Source organism: Lissotriton vulgaris, chromosome 6, assembly GCF_964263255.1.
Source record: "Lissotriton vulgaris chromosome 6, aLisVul1.2, whole genome shotgun sequence".
Taxonomy (NCBI): Eukaryota; Metazoa; Chordata; class Amphibia; order Caudata; family Salamandridae; genus Lissotriton; species Lissotriton vulgaris.
The window spans coordinates 1,904,234,899-1,904,254,846 of record NC_141694.1 but is presented as its reverse complement, the minus strand read 5'-3'; the positions used below and the strand labels follow the sequence as shown (position 1 = coordinate 1,904,254,846).

The 19,948-nt window shown below is 50.6% G+C and overlaps 1 pseudogene across 1 annotated transcript in view; it reads right to left on the bottom strand.

The window, feature by feature from the left end:
• LOC147709864 (uncharacterized) overlaps positions 1–15,053 on the bottom strand; it is a 182,251-nt pseudogene extending 167,198 nt beyond the window's left edge. The window contains exon 1 of the transcript XR_015296743.1: positions 14,908–15,053. The product of XR_015296743.1 is annotated as an uncharacterized LOC147709864 (transcript). The remainder of the gene's footprint in view (positions 1–14,907) is intronic.
• Positions 15,054–19,948: the final 4,895 nt, after the last annotated feature.

Here is a 19,948-nt window from a genome sequence, read left to right as displayed (position 1 = left end):
CCTTCTAGCAGGTTCTTTGGGCGTTTTTGGGCTGGTTTTAGTTGTTTTGTGCGCTCCCCTATAAATGGGCGGGGCTCCTCGCTCCGGGCACCATTTTAGGCTTGGTGACCTGGTGGCCGGTTGAGCTTAGAATTTTTGTGTGTTCATACTTTGGTAGGTTTGTTCTTCTTCCTTGGCGAGATCATGTCTGGTGAAGATTATCGTGTGCTGGAGGCCATTCGCCTGCTTAGCGAGGCGGGGCGTTTGGACCTGGTTATTGGCGACCGGGGTTGGGCCGAGACCCCGCGCCCCCAGCGGGAGGCCTCTGCGAGGGTGTCGGCTGCGGTGACAGCATGTTACTCACCGAAACGTCGGAGGCAGGATGGGGTAAGTGAGCGGGGTCGTCCTCGGACCCGTAGGGCGGGTTCCAGGGCCCGGCGGGGGAGTGAGGCTGGTTCTTCTGAGCAGGCCGTTTCTTTGGATTCTTCGTTGTTGGAGGGGTCTGAGGTTGGGGGTTTCCCTCTAGGGGAGGGGGAGGTTTCGGAGATCGGCCTGAGGGATAGAGCGGCCTCTGCTCCCGTTTTGCGGGGCCGTCGTGCTTCCAGGCAGCGTGGTTGCACGCGGCGTTCGGCTTCTGCCTCCGCTGGGGTGGGGACTGACGTCACTCAGGCAGGGCGGGTGGAGGCCATTTTGGATGTGGTTTCTGTGGCGCAGCAGCCATTGCGGGGTGCCCCGGATACGGACGTTGAGGAGGTGGTCGCTCCACTGAGCGTTATATGCCGCCATGTTGTTCAGGTCCCGGTGACGGTTGATGGTGGTGCGGTTGGTGAGCATGGCGGGCGGCCTATGGTGTCCTCTGCGGGTGTCGGGGGGCCTGAGGGCCGTGGCGTTCTGGTTTGCGCGGGGGGTAGGGAGCTGCAGAGTCCATTATTGTTTTCCCCATCTGGGTCGGTTGGGGGGGGGGAGGCCATGTCTGGGGGTTGCAGCTCCTTGGGGGAGGGGGAGTGGGCCCAGATGGGTATGGGCGAGGGTGCGGGGCGGCATGACTTGCTGGTTCCGGGTGGGGAGCTGGGCAGTGCGGGTGGGCCTGGGGGGGATTCCCGCCATTTTCGGGTGGTGGGGGATATGGCTCAGGGAAGTGTGGGGGGGGAAGGAGCCTTTTATAGGCTGTCGGGGGATTTTCGAAGTCATGGTGGTTTGGTGGGTTCGGGGCCTGCTTCCCGGGGTGCTGTTTCGGTCGGGGGGGTTCAGGATTGGGACCCTCAGGGGACGGCTTCGAGAGTTATTCAGGCTGTGTTGCATGTTAGCTCGGATGAGGAGGTCTGTCCGCCGTCTCCGCGTCTTTGCGATGCTTTGAAGAGAAAGAGTATGGTTGGTTCTGGTGGTTTTAGCGTGTCTGGTAGGGGGGGCGGTGTTCCTGTTAGCGGTTTTTCTGCCCCTCATAGAGTTGGTTTTTGTGAGGGACCCGGCACACCAGTCCGGCCTTTTTCTTTGCAGGAAGAAGCTCGTTCATCGGCAGCAGACTTGGCAGGGCGGCAGGCAGCCCGGGTACGCCGAGGAGAAGTGCGGGTGGAGCCTGGCGCGGCACGTCCCATACCTTCGAGTGATCCCGCCGTGGCCATCACAAGCAGGTTTAATACGACCTCGATGGTCCCAACGAGGGATTTCTACATGGGCGGTGCATCCGGGTCCAGTACGACCTTCCCGGCCTCGGCGGTGGATTCCAGCGTTGCTCATGGGGGCAGGTTATGTACGACCTCTCCTGTGCCACGTAGAGTTTCGAATGCTGGTTTCTCATATTCTGGAAGTCAACAGGTGGTCAGTGTTTCTGGTGGGGGGGTGTGTAGACGAGTTCAGTCGTCCTCCCCACCTAGGTCCAGAGTAAGGGCTGGTAAGGCCCATGGTCGTTCAAATACGGTGGAGTCAAGACAGACTTCGGTGGTTGTCCCCCCCCCTCAGTTGGAAGACTCTTTGATTTTAGATTATGATGAGGATAGCCCTGAAGAGGGCGAGGTTCGTGATGTGGTGTCTGGGGGGGGGCATGTTAATGTTTCTCGTGACATGTTACAGGACCAAGTGGTGCGGAGTCGTGTGGAATCGTCACAGCCACGAGTGCTCGGCCCCGTGGTGAGGGCTCCTCGAAGGCCAGATGTCGGTGCACGAACAACGTGGAGGACGGAAACCAGTCAACCGCCTCTTTTAAATCCAGGTGAGGATGCCGTGCGGCCCCATATGGTATCTATTGGTGTTGGTGTCGACCTAATGTCGACGGAGAAAGATGGTAAACTGTATAAAGGTCGTGTGGTACGTGATCAAGGTGTTGGTACTAATGGTGAAGAGGTTGGTACAAGTCACATGGTGGATAGTGGTACGTCCACTGTTGGTGTGGGCACTACGTCAAGGGTACTTCACAGTAAGGAACTAAAAATCAAAAAGCTGCCGTACATGGGTGTGGCGAAGCCTTTGGGGGCTCATTTGATGTTCAGTACGAAAGAAAAAATATGGAATGGTGAGTATGTGGAACTGTTAAAGTTGCTCCACAGGGAAGTCCGGGCTAAGGAAGGTTCTAAAGAGGAGGAGTTCGAGCTCGCTAAACGCCCTAAAGTGCCCCTGAATATAGAAAATTGGACGGCGGCCTTTTTAATCTTTGCCAGCGTCTACTGTGAAAAATTCCCTGAGCGTTGTGTGTCCCTGTTTAAATACATGGACGTTATTCGTAAGGCTCAGCTAACCCGGAGTGATTATGCGTGGGCCCAATATGATGAGGAGTTCAGGGCCAGGATGGCTTGGGACCCTGAGGCGAAATGGGGGGAGCTGGACTCTGACCTTTGGCAGCAAACTATGGGTTCGTCTGCCTCTGGAAAGACCATTTTTACAGCCAGTGGTCTCCCTATATTGTATCGTCCCTTTCAGTCCCGTCCCACCCGGGGAGGGGTGGGGGCCGTCTCTTCCGCCCAGGCGCCCATCGGCACATGCTGGGATTTTAATACCGGGACCTGTACCAGACAGTTTTGTAAGTTCCGCCATGAATGCTCCCAATGTGGCCGGAAGAGTCATCCGTTGTCCCGCTGCTGGGGGCCCAGGGCCCCAGGGCCCCAGGGTGCCCCACAAAGTTCGGGAACTTTCGTGCCACCCCAACAACCCCCAGCTCCCAGGGGAGGGAAATCTTCATCTGGGGCTGGGCCCAAAGGCTCGTACTCCGGTTAACGTAACCAGATTGGCCGCGGCTTTGCGGGACTATGAGCCTGCGGAGCTGCGGTCGACCTTGTTGCTGGGTTTTCGGGTGGGTTTTTGTTTGGGGTATGAGGGGCCGCGTTTGAGACGTTGGTCAAAGAATTTAAAGTCAGCGAGTGAACACCCGGACATTGTACAGTTGAAATTGGACAAGGAAGTGAGTGAAGGTCGGATGGCGGGCCCATTTGATGATTGGCCTTTGGCGAACCTCATCATATCCCCGATTGGTGTAGTCCCCAAGAAGGAGCCTGGTCAGTTCCGGCTCATTCAACACCTGTCCTGGCCGGACGGTGAATCAGTAAATGATTTCATTGACCCGGAAGCTGCATCGGTGTCTTATTCCTCTGTGGATGTGGCCATGCAGCTGGTTGTCTCGGCGGGCCCTAACGCCCTGATGGCAAAATGCGACATTAAGTCCGCATTTCGGCTCCTTCCAGTCCATCCTGAGGACTGGTGTCTTCTGGGCATCCATTTCCTTGGGAAGTGGTACGTGGACAAGGCGTTGCCAATGGGCTGTTCTATGTCCTGTGCTTTGTTCGAAACGTTCAGCACCTTTCTTCAATGGTGGTTTACTTCACAGAGTGGCCATGACCTTGTCACTCATTATTTGGATGATTTCTTTTTTGTAGGTGCTGCCAGTTCCTTAGCCTGCCATGCGGCTCTCACATCTTTTCAATCACTTATGAGTTATTTGGGTGTGCCATTGGCTCCGGAGAAGACCATGGGTCCTTGCGCGACCATGTCTTTTTTGGGGATCGAGCTTGACTCTCATTTGATGCAGGCTCGTCTTCCATGGGAAAAGAAACTGAAAATGCTCGAGCTGGTTGGAACTATGTTGGGGAAAGAGAAGGTGTTTGTGAGAGAGATACAGGTTCTGCTGGGTCACCTGAATTTTGCCTGTAGGGTGGTTCGGGCGGGTAGGACTTTCTGTAGGCGATTAGGCAGAGCCTTGTCTGGTCATTCCCTTCCACATCATAGAGTGAGACTGTCTGCGGGAGTGAAAGAGGACTTACGTATGTGGGTTTTCTTTTTACATTCCTTCAATGGTGTGCCTTTGTGTTGGGAGGTGGATTGGTGTTGGGAGGTACAGATCTTCTCTGATGCCGCTGGTAGTGAGGGTTTTGGTCTTTACTGGCAAGGACGGTGGTGTGCTCGACAGTGGCCCATCCAATGGAAGAATGGTGGTCGAAGTATTGCCTTTCTGGAACTCTTTCCTGTGGTTGTGGCGGTCACACTGTGGGGAGCGGAGTTGGCCCACAAAAAGGTCCTTTTTCGGATCGACAACATGGCTGTGGTTCAGGTGATTAACAAACAGTCGGCCAGAGATCCCCAGATTTTGAAACTTCTGAGAGTGTTTGTGTTGTGTTGTCTGAAACACGATATTGGTTTTCGGGCCCTTCACGTGCCTGGCGTGGACAATGACATTGCGGATGCTTTGTCTCGTTCACAGTGGGAGAGATTCCGTGGGCTTGCTTTGGAGGCGGACGAGGAGCCGACTCCCATGCCGGAACAGCTTTGGAAGATAGGAGACACCGGGTCCTTCACTTGGTTTTAGGTTCCCTGGCCCCTTCCACGAGGACGGCGTATGAGTTAGCCTGGAAGGAATTTTTGGAGTCAGGCGCTTGTCGGAGGGACCTGGATTGGCAAAGGTCGGAAGATGTGGTACAGTTTATTTTGGTATTGATGGATAAGAAGTTGTCTAGGGTTACTATAGCTGGGAAACTGGCTGGAGTTTCTTTCATGGGTAAGCTTTTGTGGGGTTACTCGCCGTCGGCTGGGGAGCTGGGTAGGAGGATGTTGGAAGGGTGGTCTAGAGAGAGTGGTGCTATTCGCTCTATGCGATCCCCTTTGTCGTGGCAAAAACTGTTCCAGGTTATCTCTGTCCTGCCGGTGGTGTGTACTGACCGAGTGGAAGCGTGTTTGTTTGCCACGTTGATGGTGTGGATGTTTTTTGGTGCTTTTCGTGTGTCTGAATTGCTTGGCAACAGATCCTCTCCTGGCCTTGTGTGGGGGGATGTTACGATCACGGAGCGGGGGGTTCATGTTTGGCTCTCACACTCCAAAACGGATCAGAGAAGTGTGGGTAAAGGTGTCTGGTTAGAATCGGTTTCCCCTCAGGAAACGTGCCCTTTACATTGGGGACTATGTTGGAAGGCATTGTCGGGTGGGTTGTTGGATTTTCGAGTTTTTCAACATGCCAATGGGTCTATTGTGACGAATTATCAACTGCGCATGGTACTGCGAAAAGCGCTGCGACATATTGGTTTAGATGGCTCTTCATACGGTACTCATTCCTTTCGGATTGGGGCGGCCACAGAGGCCTTCCACAGGGGATGGTCGAGGGAGGACATCATGGGTCTGGGGCGCTGGACTTCTAACTGTTTTCGGCGCTATGTTCGTGATGAGCCTACTGGAGCGCTGGCGTCCGCCTCTGTTTTGCCTGTCTGACTCTGTTTTCTTTTTCAGGTTCTGTGGCTGGTCCTCGGGCTGCTTACGTTACCATTTGGATCGTGGGCCATTCGTTCATTAAAAGAGCTCAAGTCCAAGCCCGACAGAGTTATTTTGGTTCCTCGTTGGGGTTCAATGACAGTTTGTTTAATGTGGTTTGGAAGGGGAAGGGGGGAATGTTGTGGAAGGAACTTATACCTGCCTTGAATTCTTGGTTGGTGGGGGGGGTTTGCCCGGATGTCTTGGTGATTCATTTGGGTGAGAATGACATGGGTTCTGTCAAAGGGGTTGTCCTGCTCCGGGCGATTAAGAAGGACTTGGCCTTGTTACACAGTCAGTGGTCGGGTTGTCATGTCATTTGGACGGAGATGGTTCCTCGACGGGTTTGGAGGTATGCGGTGAAACCGAAGGCGGTGGACAAATCCCGGCGGAAGGTGAATTTGGAGGTTTCCCGATTTTGTAGAGACCTGGGTTTCGGTCGCATCGTCCATAGTGACATTAAATATGATGCGGTGGAATTCTTTCGGGGGGATGGGGTACACCTGTCTCGTATGGGTATGGACCTGTATCTTCTGGAGTTGCGGGAGGTTCTATCTCGCTGTTTGACGGTTCGTCAGTTGGTTGGTGAGTAAGTGGTAGTCGGTTCTGTATTCTGGTGTCCCCCCCCCCCCCCTCCTTTTTTCCTGGGTCTCCCTCGTACTCCCACCCCCCCCTGTTTTAGGCGTTGGGGGGGCAGAAAGGTGGGGCTCTCTCCGTATAAGTCTTTCACCCCACGGCTTTCTGGGTGGCGGTTTTGCTATGAGATCGTCAGTGTTGGGCCAAGTTGGACCCGTTAGTTGTATCGGTTATTGTTTGGGGGATTGTTCAGTTTGATTGACGTGGGGTTCGGAGAATATGGATCGGGGGATATGTTATGTTGGTTTATAGTCAGAAATGTAAGGTTATATTTATTAGGTGATGTTATAATGTTATAATGTTATTGGGTTTTGTATGGTTTTGTGTTTGGGTATGTACGGGTGGGGGTGGGGTGTGATGGAGGGTGTGGGGTGGGGGCGGGGTTTTGGGTTTTGGAAATAAAAACGAACAAAACTTGGGTTGTGGTTTAGATTGTGAGGCGGTTGCCGAGTTTGTGTATTTTGTAAATGTGCACCTGTTCCAATAAAGCGGCCTTTTTCACACTTAAAGGGTTTTTGAGTCTGCTCACTCTCCCCCCACCCCTCTCTCCCAAGGGGGGCTTGGGGGAGGGCAGCCGACCACCGGGAGGTCTCCTCCCCCGGGCGGTTTGGGAGATCTGGGTGGGGTATTCCTTCTAGCAGGTTCTTTGGGCGTTTTTGGGCTGGTTTTAGTTGTTTTGTGCGCTCCCCTATAAATGGGCGGGGCTCCTCGCTCCGGGCACCATTTTAGGCTTGGTGACCTGGTGGCCGGTTGAGCTTAGAATTTTTGTCCCTCCCTCCCTCCCCTTTTTTTTAGGGGTTTTTTATTTGTTATTTATTTATTTATTTTTCGTCTGGCTGCGGTTTGAAACATGTGTTCATGGGGTCTTACATTGTTCTTTGTCGCTTGGGACAGGTGCGTGGCGGTTTTGCTATGAGATCGTCAGTGTTGGGCCAAGTTGGACCCGTTAGTTGTATCGGTTATTGTTTGGGGGATTGTTCAGTTTGATTGACGTGGGGTTCGGAGAATATGGATCGGGGGATATGTTATGTTGGTTTATAGTCAGAAATGTAAGGTTATATTTATTAGGTGATGTTATAATGTTATAATGTTATTGGGTTTTGTATGGTTTTGTGTTTGGGTATGTACGGGTGGGGGTGGGGTGTGATGGAGGGTGTGGGGTGGGGGCGGGGTTTTGGGTTTTGGAAATAAAAACGAACAAAACTTGGGTTGTGGTTTAGATTGTGAGGCGGTTGCCGAGTTTGTGTATTTTGTAAATGTGCACCTGTTCCAATAAAGCGGCCTTTTTCACACTTAAAGGGTTTTTGAGTCTGCTCACTCTCCCCCCACCCCTCTCTCCCAAATAGCTAAATGATCTGTAAAACTTCCTCCTTTCGTTGCGATGCAGATCAGGAATCATGTAGACATTACTTCTTCTTGACTTTCCCTCGATTCGTTTTTGTTTAAAAAACTGTAGAAAGGCAGAATAGCTCCAAAGAAGACTTTAATGTATTCTCTCTGCTAAGAAAATCGTTAATTAAGGGTAGGCAGCTGAACCCATAAATTTCCTTCGAAATGGACCATGAAATTACGGGGGCTTTTTCCCTGGCATAATTCTTATGAAACAAGTCAGCGTAGACTGATTCATGCCCAGTATTTGTTTTCCTCCTCACGTTCCTATTCTCAGAAGGTAGTAGGAAGGCAGAAAGTAAAAGGTGAAAACGGTAAAAGTCCTTGATGCTCTTCTGCTTAAACCAGGTGGTGTCCTCCATGTCAAGAAGGGACAGGCATGAAGAAGTGCTGCACTGTAAATAGGCAGGGACTGGCATACTTAAGCTGTATGCTTGCAAGGACTGGCACATCAAATTTGGAGGGCGACCGGTGGTAGGTCACTGGTGGGGCTTTGTTGGATGGGGTGCCAGTAAACTTTGAATAGCTTTAAAGAAATTATTTTTCCTTACTTGAAAATCTTGATCATGAAGTTTCATGGAGATCCTTGAAGTTGCAAGCCGTGTAGGTAACTCCAAACGTCGCCAAATGTAATAAGAAGATCGGTAGCCGAGATATGATGATTCAAGTAGATTTATTGAAGGATAATTAGGTTGAATCATAAAGTCATTAAAGCCCGACCAGGAGCAGCTCTCCTGCTACTCCCATGGTAAAAACGGGCATTGTCAAGTGCTGACACGGAGACCGTGAAAAACAGAACTTTTCCTTTTTGAAAAACAGGCAAATACAGTTACCACCAACCTCCAGTAGATGGCGTGAATGACTGTAAAATTCTGTTTTTCGAACTTCTAGGAAGCCGTTTAAATTGTAAATGTGATTCACATCCAGTCATAACATTCCTTCGATGAAATTTCAAAACTTAGCTGCCAACTTCCTCCTGTCAATGTCAGTGAAAATAATGCTGCCGGTTTTCCCTTACAAGTACGGTCTTACACACATCTCGTTCCTCATAAATAAATGCTGTTTCTTAACGACCAATGTGGCGCTAACATCAAATATAACAATTGTCCTCCATGAAGTTTGTTCCTGGTGACTTCAATATTAAAGTAAACTTCCGTTGCTGGACAAATCTTCCCAGGCAGGATATTAACAACAGGATCCACAATAGTTGCACGAAGAAAGCTGGAGAATGACAAACGCCTTGGGGTGCCGGCTGTCCAGATGAGAAAGGACACTGGTAGGGCTAAGCAGGGCGTTTCCGTTAATTTACCTTTTTCCGTTAATTTACCTTTTCCTTTCAAGCTTTAAGTAGTTCTTTAGTTGCAGTGGTCCGTTAAATCAGTCTTTTTTCCACGCATAGGTTCTGTACCTCGTCGCCAAATGTAACAATTAAAAGTCCTTAAATCCAGTATAAATAAATAGGTTGGATTTATGTAAGCTTAGTTTCACGTTAAGTTAATAATACAGATTTAAGTAGGTATAATTGTAACCCCACCAGGAGCAGTTCTCCTGTCGCTCAGCCTGCCTGCCATAAACTGCCACGCCACACACACAAGCCAGGCACCAACATTCTATGATGTCATCAGGCATTCTACCACCTACACTGGCTAAGCAACAGGGAAGTCTAAGCAAGGGAAATGAAAGACATAAGCTGGATGTAACACTGTGCTCAACAAGGGAACTTTATAGCAAGGAAAAAAGAGCATCACCCTCCGCGCCAAGAGGCACCGCTCCAGCCCTTAGGCCATATCCTCTCCAGCTGCTGTTGACGCTTCCCAGCTCTGTAAAGTTTGAATGAAATAATTCAGCTCCAGTTGCACATGCGGGCCTCCCTGCATTCCTGCTCTGTCACCTGTGGGCGTGTGTTTTCTAATCCAGTGAGCAGTGAGTGCACTCTAAACTTGAACTGACCTGCACAGGAGCCTGACATCGAACTATCCCGATTAGATTCCAAGAATGGAAGATGTGTTGTGAATAGTAATACAAGTCACCTAGGGGCGCATTTACGCGCCCGAGTAATGTCACATATAATCATACAAACGTTATACGCATGCCCTACAAGCCGTTTGTAACCCCACTGGCATATAAATGTTTTAACAACTCTTGCTCTCCCCCCCTAGGGGACTGAGTCTTTATTCCTGTATACTGTACCTTGTAAATACCTCGATAAAAATGTTGTAAATAAAGCCAGGTAGTCCAGGTACTTTCTTGATGCTCCTTTATTAAGGTATGATGTTAGGTAAGATATAAAGGAGGAAAACCCCACCAGGAGTGGCCTCCTGCCACTCAGCCCACATTCAACTGCCAGACATCCACACAGAACATTCTAGCAGGCTCTTACATCACACATTCCAAGCTGGGCAGCAGGGACAAGTATAACACATCTCCCTTCTTTGATTTGATGAATGAGAGAGACGAATAGAAATTGCGGAGAGTAAATGAGATAGCAAGTCACAACACGCAATTTCCACATAAATGTAAAACAAGATAAGATTAGCAATTAACAACTTCACAACCCAATCTCACAAAGTAATAAACAACATTCACACCACCTTCTCTCTTCCTTAAACAAACACCACTGACACAACGAAACAACCAACACACTATCACGCCCACGCATCACATACTCAACCCAAAAACCAAACAAACCAACTGGCCAGGTCAGTAAGAGGCAAAAAGGTCCCAACATACGGCGTAACAGCACAGTGGAACTCCAAGCTCCCACAAAACTCCACGAAAATAAAATACTTGAAAGTGGAACTCCAAGTTCCCACAAAACTCCACGAAAATAAAATATTTGAAAGTGGAACTCCAAGTTCCCACAAAACTCCACAAAAATAAAATATTTCAAAGTGGAACTCCAAGTTCCCTCAAACTCCATAAAAATAAAATATTTCAAAGTGGAACTCCAAGTTCCCACAAACTCCATAAAAATAAAATATATGGAAGTGGAACTCCAAGTTCCGTCAAATTCCATAAAATTTTTTAAAGATGGAGCTCTAGGCTCCCTGAAACTCCAAGCAAATATTTGAAAATTGGAACTCCAAGCTCCACTAAACTTCAAGTAAGTATTAACTTATCACTCCACAACCCAAAAGCGACAGAGCACATAATGCCCTTTGACATTTCAAACACATAACTCCCTTAAACTTAAAGAATGAGACCATCTTATGAACAAAAAAAAACACAGAGCACTTAACAAAAACACAGAGCACTTATCTCCTATCTCAACCCCCACCACCATCTTCACAGAACCATTTAGAGAAAAGTAAATTATACACATAGGCAAATATAATGTAAGTAAATTAAGTAAAAAGAAATTATGTAGCTCCGGTGAGCGATCTCTCACCCGAGGTTATCTTCCATCTTAAAGAAAAAGTGCTCTCCAAATGTCAACTGTGTCCCCCATTTGACTGCGGTGAGCCATGTCTCACCCGAGGTCCTTCCCAAACTCAGTCATTTAAATGAGTAGCAAGATTGTGCCACTCAAAACGCCAGAACTAAACGCTAAAACTGCGGCAGAGGAAGCTTGCATTCTCCAATGGTCAGAACATCTCCACAAAAGAACTTCCAGCCTGCATTTGCCATTAGTTAGGACATCTTCACAAAATGACTGATGTTGTAATGAAAAAAAAAAAAATAACAGCAGAGTGCAATTTCCCTTATTCCCGATGTCTCGACGCTCAAAATGGGGGTACGCATTACACAGCGCATCGTATGGCTCTCGGCACGCCAGTGCTGTAAAGCGTGTAAGAGCAGCGTGTAAGAATGATGCGTCACAGAGGCTGCCTCGCTGTAGCTCGTGAACCGGTGAGTGCATAACAACTTTGAATTTCAAAAAATATAATAACCGCATCCAAAACATGGAGTGTCTGCCTCCTCTAACCAGTGAGCCACAGTGGAGAAGTGTGGCTCACTGGTTAGAGGAGGCAGACCTGGAAGCAGAGGTCAGCCCGGGACCAGGGTTCAATTTTCGGCTCGGCTGGGTCTTGAGTCCAAAATGTCCACGGACTCGACAATTCTCACTCCGGTGCCTACTCGAACCACGGGTTCACACTCTGCGACTCTGGGCAATAGCTTGCTTAATCTCCACAACGGCCCCTCGCTGCGGGATGCCTGGCTTTCACCTTGCGGATACCCTGCCGGGGTTATCTCACAGGGGAATACCAGGACGGGTTCCCTAAGCAAGCGCCGGGACGCCCCGTTGGGGCAGCTGTGCGCTATACAAGATATACAAGATACACTACAAAACAGCGCATCCACACTCCCGGTTAACAAAATGTGTCTTAAAAAGGAAACTTCTCTTGTAGTACAGGTCGTAAATCTTCAAGCGCTCAATACTAAATAGATGAAAATTTCATTCAAGTAAACAGATGACAGTTTGATTCAGCTGCGCTTCAAATACACGAGCTTGACAGATAAATGTCTTGAAAGTCTATTTTAAAAGCATTCTCTAATTTCTCTAGGCAAGTCGTTTTTTTCACATTCCTTAAACATGTTAACTGAACTACACCAGCTGATTTATGCTCCGGTAAGGGAAGGGCTGTCTCCTTTCAGCTGCTTTCTGCCACATCGCATTTCTATCTGCTGCTTACAGCCAAAAACTTCTCTTGAGTGCAGGTCGTAAATCAAGTGCTTGACACTAAACAGATGGCAATTTCGTTTACCAGCGCTTCAAACAGACACGAGCACACGATGAAATCGTTGGCAGTTCTTTTACTAAAACGCTCCCTGTTAATTCTCTATGCCATGAAAGTCTATTTCAAGGTGGTAATCTAGTCAATGACATTGAGCTTGATCTGCCACTTCTGATTCTTGGGGCGACCGATCTAATGGTCACTGGTGGGGTTTCCTGGTGCCAGTGAGCTTAAACACACATTAGAAAAAAGAGTTTTTACCTTTTAAAATGTAATTTCTCAGTTCTTTTCTGAATGCTCTTAAATGTTCGTTCTCTGTTTCTCTTAGATTTTCTTTTCTTCTATGAGTTCAAGACTCTTGTCTCCTTGTAGGTTCTTCTGTTTTAAATTGTAGATTCCTGCGCACTGTTGGTTCTTCCTTCTGGTGCCAAAAATGTTGTAAATAAAGCCAGGTAGTCCAGGTACTTTCTTGATGCTCCTTTATTAAGGTATGATGTTAGGTAAGATATAAAGGAGGAAAACCCCACCAGGAGTGGCCTCCTGCCACTCAGCCCACATTCAACTGCCAGACATCCACACAGAACATTCTAGCAGGCTCCTACATCACACATTCCAAGCTGGGCAGCAGGGACAAGTATAACAAAAAAGTATTGAAATAAAAAAAAAAGAGTACCCCCCGGCGCCAGACTGTCCCCCGAACCCCTGTCTCAATGGAGCGCTCCCTGGGCCCTCCGGCAGCGCTGTCTGTGTTCCCCTTAGAGTACCCCCCGTCGCAGACTGTCCCCCGAACCCCTGTCTCAATGGAGCGCTCCCTGGGCCCTCCGGCAGCGCTGTCTGTGTTCCCCTTAGAGTACCCCCCGTCGCAGACTGTCCCCCGAACCCCTGTCTCAATGGAGCGCTCCCTGGGCCCTCCGGCAGCGCTGTCTGTGTTCCCCTTAGAGTACCCCCCGGCGCCAGACTGTCCCCCGAACCCCTGTCTCAATGGAGCGCTCCCTGGGCCCTCCGGCAGCGCTGTCTGTGTTCCCCTTAGAGTACCCCCCGTCGCAGACTGTCCCCCGAACCCCTGTCTCAATGGAGCGCTCCCTGGGCCCTCCGGCAGTGCTGTCTGTGTTCCCCTTAGAGTACCCCCCGGCGCCAGACTGTCCCCCGAACCCCTGTCTCAATGGAGCACTCCCTGGGCCCTCCGGCAGCGCTGTCTGTGTTGCTCTGCGCTGACTCCGCGTCACCCTTGAAGCTTCTAAATGAAGCCACAGACAGGTGCAAACACTGCAGACTGACACCAGAGATCTTCTCTCTGTGACTTATGACATGGATCGAAGCTCTGCGCTCAACTTGTCGCACTTCTTCCAGACTACACAACTATTGAAGCAGCGCTAGGCATCAAGGTCCACTCCCAGCAGGCTGCGAGCCAGGCCGCTGTTGCAGGAAGCATACCGGTCACGGACCAGCCTGAGATGAGCCTTTAGTGTCTGTGGTCATCCCGAGAACCATCATCCAGACAGACAGGCTGCTGCTGCACAGGGAGCATGGGGGACGGCCCTTGGAGGTGGCCCTCTGCGCAGAGCCTGTGCAAGCGCTGAATGTATCTATGGAGGGAGGCAAGAAACACCTGCTTATATTCTGGTTTTAGAAAGTACATGAAGGCTGGCAATGGTGCAGTGAGTACTGAATGCAGTGTTGGTGTGAGTACGATCATGTGTTTGCTTTGAGCTCCTTGAATGCCTTGCATAGATAGTATCACCGCAGTGGTAACAGTAAGCATTGGGTGCTGTAATACCAGATTGAAAAGTGCTTTGGATGAATAATGTCATTGACACAACATGGCTGCAGTTTTGTGTAGCAGCCTTGGGTCTCAAAATGATGCTGCATTTCTGGAATGAGCGGCCCATGCAGCTTTCTTCCCTTGTGAAGCCTGTACAACTGTTGGATTAATCTGAAGAGGGAATTAAAGAAACACGTGATTGTTCGCTCAGAATGAAGAGTCAGTGAAGTGCAGTGAAATAGAGAGACATGTCTGTGCTGTGCTTTGGTGTGTGGGGGATGGGTGGCATTTGTTTGAAAGTCACAGGAGAATGAAAGTAGTCTCAAGCTGGGTGTTAGACCTGGGGTTACCAGTCCACACAGGGTAGCCTGGCACAGAGTGGGTAAGACTAATCTCCAGAGCAATTGTGCTGTGCTTGTATCACACTTCGCATACTAACTCGGCGCCCATCCACAAAAAGATGACACTACACCAATTTAGAAAAATAGGGTCTGTTTTTATAAAATTCTTTGGTATGTTTTTGGTTTTTAGCACAATTTCAATTTAGTACATTACATAACTTCTCATTCAATTATTAGCTGGCGCCAAGTTCCAGTTGCCATTAACAATACTTTTCTCCCTCAATGCAAGCAACTCAGTGATGACTCCTGCAATTTATGAAAGCAGTGAACATACACTACAATTTTAGATTAGGTAATGAGCAATTATCAAGCTTCTTTACAGTAAGTTCAGGCTGTGCATTACCCCTGAAATCTCAAAACATTACAAGCAGGATGGTGCAGGTTCTCAGCAACAGTTCCAATAATGGCACACTTGTGCTTTACTGCGAGCAGCTGGTAAACTGAATGGAGACAGGCAGGATATTACTTCACTTCGTAAAGTTATTTAGCTTGCTCTACAATCACAATGGCTAATAGGTTCCCACCATATCACTCTCAGCCCCATAAAAGATTACTCCCAAGCTAAGGCTTCTCTACCCTTGAAACTGTCCCATTCCCCTGGCTACCTTTAGTGGTAAACTAAACCTTCACTCTATCAGTTCTCCCCCGCAGATATCCTCGCTTAATTAGGGAAGGCACTGTAATCAGTAAGTCACGTTCTTAAGGTGTAGTATTAATGCCGCAGTTTCATTAAAGGAGGAATGTCCTGAAGCCTGGGTGAGAACTCATGGCCAATAACGCTGTCCCAATATCGCTCCTCACCTCCCTCCAGCCTAGAGCTCCCAGCTTACTTTCTTCTGGTAGACTTTACTGTCCGCTTCCACCTCGAGTCCGATCCGCTGCCCGGGGACCGGGGAAGATTTCACTACCCGCTGGGTTCGTTCACCTTCCTGTCCGGAGCGGAATCCTGTAGCCTCCGCTCCGCTGGTTCTTAGTGCGTCAGACAGCTCTCCCGACGGCTTTTCCTCGCCGTCTCCACGCGACGGAAGATCCCCGCCCACAGCCAGACTCCTCTAGCGTCTCCCCGCCTCCTTCGTTGTCATGGAAATCCTGCCGGCAAAGCTCACCCAGCTGAAGGGCTCTGACAGGGGCGCTCCAGCAGAGAAGGTAAGGGGTGGGGGCTCGGCTCGTGTCAGTCAGCACCTCGCAAAAGGCCCTCCGAAGCCCCTACAGTGAGATCTACGCTCTGCTTTGATTTACTCACAGGGACCTGGGCTTTGGGCATGTAGTATAAGGTCTTGCCTTTCTGTTAATCAGTAGTTGCCAACCAGAGTAGTGGGATCGACAGATACACCATCACTCTCGGTGACTTCACAGGATCACCCACACCCGTTTCTGTGGTTCCCCAGTCCAGCCACCCGCACTGTCTCCAGAGATGGCTCAGGGACAGTTCAAAAGAGACACTGGACAGGCTGAAGGAAACCAGGGTAATCCAGCGATGGTAGGGCTAGGTCAACAGGTAGGGGGATACGTCATTCAATAGGGGCAGCCAACCCAAGGGACGATCTGCCCTCACCTAGTGCGCCTTCCTCCCCACAGAGTCGCCTCACTCCTGACCTCAGTTATCTTAAGTTTTCTGGTCACATCTAAAATGGCCGCCCTGGTTCTGGCCTTATATAGGCTAGGCTCTGGCTACCAGAACCAGCCAGAAGGTTCTAGCACCCCTCCATAGTTTCCTATGGCCACAAGGCCTGAGGTAAAAAAATTATGGTAGTTGCAAGCCACCATTGTGTGAAACTGTGTTCAACAGTTTTTATGAGGGGGACTAGACCTTAAAGAAAAATGACAATGGGAAAGGTGACACCTAGCCCCTAGACAACACTAAAAATTCTGGTGAACATGAAAAATGGGAACACTCGGAGGCTAAAGGGGACAAAATAAATAAATAATTGGTAGGAAACACCCAGAAGCAGACAGGTCTAACACTGGGACAGTATTTTGTGCACAGATTTTGCATTACCTTACTTTGAATTATTATTTTTTTTTTAAATATGTTTTTATTGCAGAATTAGAAACCACAGCTTACAATTGCTCAACCAGTCCACACATGGCGTCCCCCCGCATCAATCGTAAGAATGTATACCATACACAGCCATTCAGCCCGGATCCCGGAGGCCGGGTGGCGCAGTGTCCCAAAGAACAAGAAGACATCATGGTGAGCGTCCCTATGGGACAATGGTCGAAAAGAAACGTTTTGCGTATCTGCTTTTACCCCCCCAACCCCAACCAATAACAACATCAGCCATTCTACAAGAGCAGGTCAGTGCTACCAAGCCGCTACCGTTCCACCCCCGTGCTCCGTGAGGCCCACCACATCCACTCCGTGCCCTACTGCCACCTCCCGCTTGCAACCTATGCCCCACAAGCCCATTCCCAGTCCCGGAAACATCACCGCGGCAAGCTACCTACTGGCTCCTAACCCACCCCGAACACCCCCGAACAACCCCCTAATGTCACTCCCCGGCAACCGCTAATGGTCTGTGTCTCGTTCCCGATTGTAGTATGGATCCCACTACAGCATCAATTGCAACCCCGAACTGGTATGCCTCTCAGCGTCCTCAGGACCTATCCACTCAGTCCTCATCCTCCACCAACAAATCGCGCAAGGCCTGCACCACCAATTCCCACGCACGCGCTGTATCCAAGGCTTTCTCATTATCAAGCTTGACAGCCTGCCTCATTCGGAGCACACTCTCACACTCTGACCACCGCAGCAACTCATTCCTCCACCTCCTTACTGACGGCCCTCCCTTAGACTTCCAATGCCATTAAATCTCTCTTTGTGCCAGTATCAACCCCAGGTCGATGAATTTGCTCGTCACCTTAGTGTGTTTAGTGTGCGGAAACCAGAGCAGCAGACACGCCGCCATATCAAAGTCCACCTCCCTGTCAGTCACTTCGTTCAGTAGGTCCCCCACCTCAGCCCAGTAGGCCTCCAGGTTCGGACAACCCCAAAACAGGTGATCCATGTCCGCCTCCGGTGACAAGCACCTCGGGCACCGCGCGTCCTGCACCTGGAAGTACCGTTTTATCTTTTCCGGAGTCAGATAGGCCCTATGTAACACAAAGAAGTGCACTTGCTGGAAACGCGCATTCCTCGTGCCCTTCCACGTGCGCCGTAAAATATGGCTCCACGTCGCATCCGGAATGGGCCTACCCACGCTCTCCTCCCACTTCGTCTTGAGCCCCAGGAGCGGTTCCAGTCCCTCGTGCAGCATCCTATTATGGAGGCAGGTCACCGCCTTAAAGGTGCCCGCTGCCATTACTACGTACTGGCACGCCATGGTCGTGCCCGGCTCTATGAGCCCTCCCTTCCAGTGCTTCTGAATAGCCGCCACCACCACCGCATGTAAGAGGAACCCCCCGTCAGGTAGCCCAAACTGTTCCTGCAGCACTCCGAAGGGCGCCAAGGTCCCATCAACATACAGGTCCCCCACCACTTGAAGTCCCGCCTCCTCCCATTCCAGCAATGGGGACCAATCGCCCCCATGCGGTAGGGCTGTCAGCATACCAATCGGTATCTCAGGCGCATACGGGCGGGTCGCCTTCGCCCTCCTGAGACTCCTCTGCCAGCATAACCGAAGCATCCGCTCTTCCATAGTGAGGCCGCGCAACTCCAGTCTCTGCTGCATAACGATATAGGCCAACACATGGCGCTGTATCCCCCGCTCACGATCACGCTCCGGTCCCCGAAACACCCGAGCCACGTGTTGCGTAAGAACCTGGAGCTGTGCCGCCAAGTAATACAGTTCAAAATCAGGGACGGCCATCCCTCCCTCAATCTTAGGGCGTAGCAACGTGCTCAGTGCCACTCTACGGCGGCCATGTCCCCACAGGAAACCAATAACCATTGTCCTCAGATCCCGAAAGATCTTCTGAGGAATCCAAATGGGCAACGTTCGAAAGAAGTACAGAAGCCGGGGAAGCGCCACCATCTTCAAAAGAGCAACCCTACCTAGTACTGTCAGTGGAAGGGTTGTCCAAAAAGCCATACTACCTCTCAGTGCCCGTATACACCGTCCGATATTGCCCTCCAGTAGGTCCGCGGTCACGTGGTAGATACGGACTCCCAAATAAGTGAAGCAAGATGGCTCCCAAACCACCCCCAAATCACGCGCAGGGCAGGGCGACTCCGCTCGTAGCAGAAACACGCAGGTCTTCGCCCAATTGACCTTGAGGCCCGACAACCGGCCAAACTCCGACAACAGGTCCATTGCGCCTTCCAACGCCCGCTCCGTGTCGCCCAAATACAGCAGCAAATCATCCGCATACAGCGAGATGTGGTGTAGCTGCCCACCGCTGTCTATCCCCTCGTACCTGTCTCCGGACCTAGCATGGGCCGCCAAGGGTTCCATCGCACGGGCGAACAGAAGGGGGGAAAGGGAGCACCCCTGCCGCGTGCCTCTACCGACCGGATAAGCCGCGGACACCAATCCACCCAGGCGCACTCGTGACGTTGCTGAGGAATACAGCACCTTCGTCCATCTGCGGAACCCCTCACCAACACCAAACTTCTCTAACACTCCATCTAGAAAAACCCACTCCAAGCTATGGAAAGCCTTTTTAATGTCCACCGACAGTACCGCCGGGACCCCGTTCTCATCTGTCACAGCGTCCATTATCCCCACCAGGCGACGAATATTCAACGCCGTATTCCTCGTGGGGATAAACCCTTCCTGATCCCTGTGCACCAGGCCAGTCATATGAGGAGCCAGCCTGGTGGCCAAGATCCGGCTCAGTATTTTGTAGTCCACCGTCAGCATGGACAATGGTCGATAGGACCTTACATCCGTCGCGTCCCTGCCGGGCTTAAGCAGAGGCACTATCAACGCTTCCCGCATGGATCCGGGCAAACACCCCGACTCAAAAGCCTCCGTGTACACCACCAGCAGTCTGGGCGCCAAACTATCCACAAACTTCTGGTAGAACTCTATCGGCAACCCATCCACACCGGGCGTTTTATTCCGCGCCATATGCTTGATGGCCGCCCTTATCTCAGCCAGTGTGATCGGCCCGCCCAGGTCCGCGGCGTCCTCCTCGTCAAGGACCGGAAGCTGCCTCGCCCCCAGATACTCTGCAATATCGTGGGCCCCTACCCCCAACTGACTCCGGTACAATTCCTCATAATACATGCGGAAGCACTCCAGAATCGCCGCCTGAGAATACACCGTTTCCCCCAAAGCGTTACCGACACTAAGGACCGGGCAGCCCCTAATATCAGGATTAGCAAGTCTAGCCAGGAGCGTGCCCACCTTATCCCGTTCAGCATGTGCTTTAATGGCGTATAGCCTATAATCGTAGCTCCGCAACCGTTCTGTTTCGGTCGCGACCGCCTCCTTCGCTTC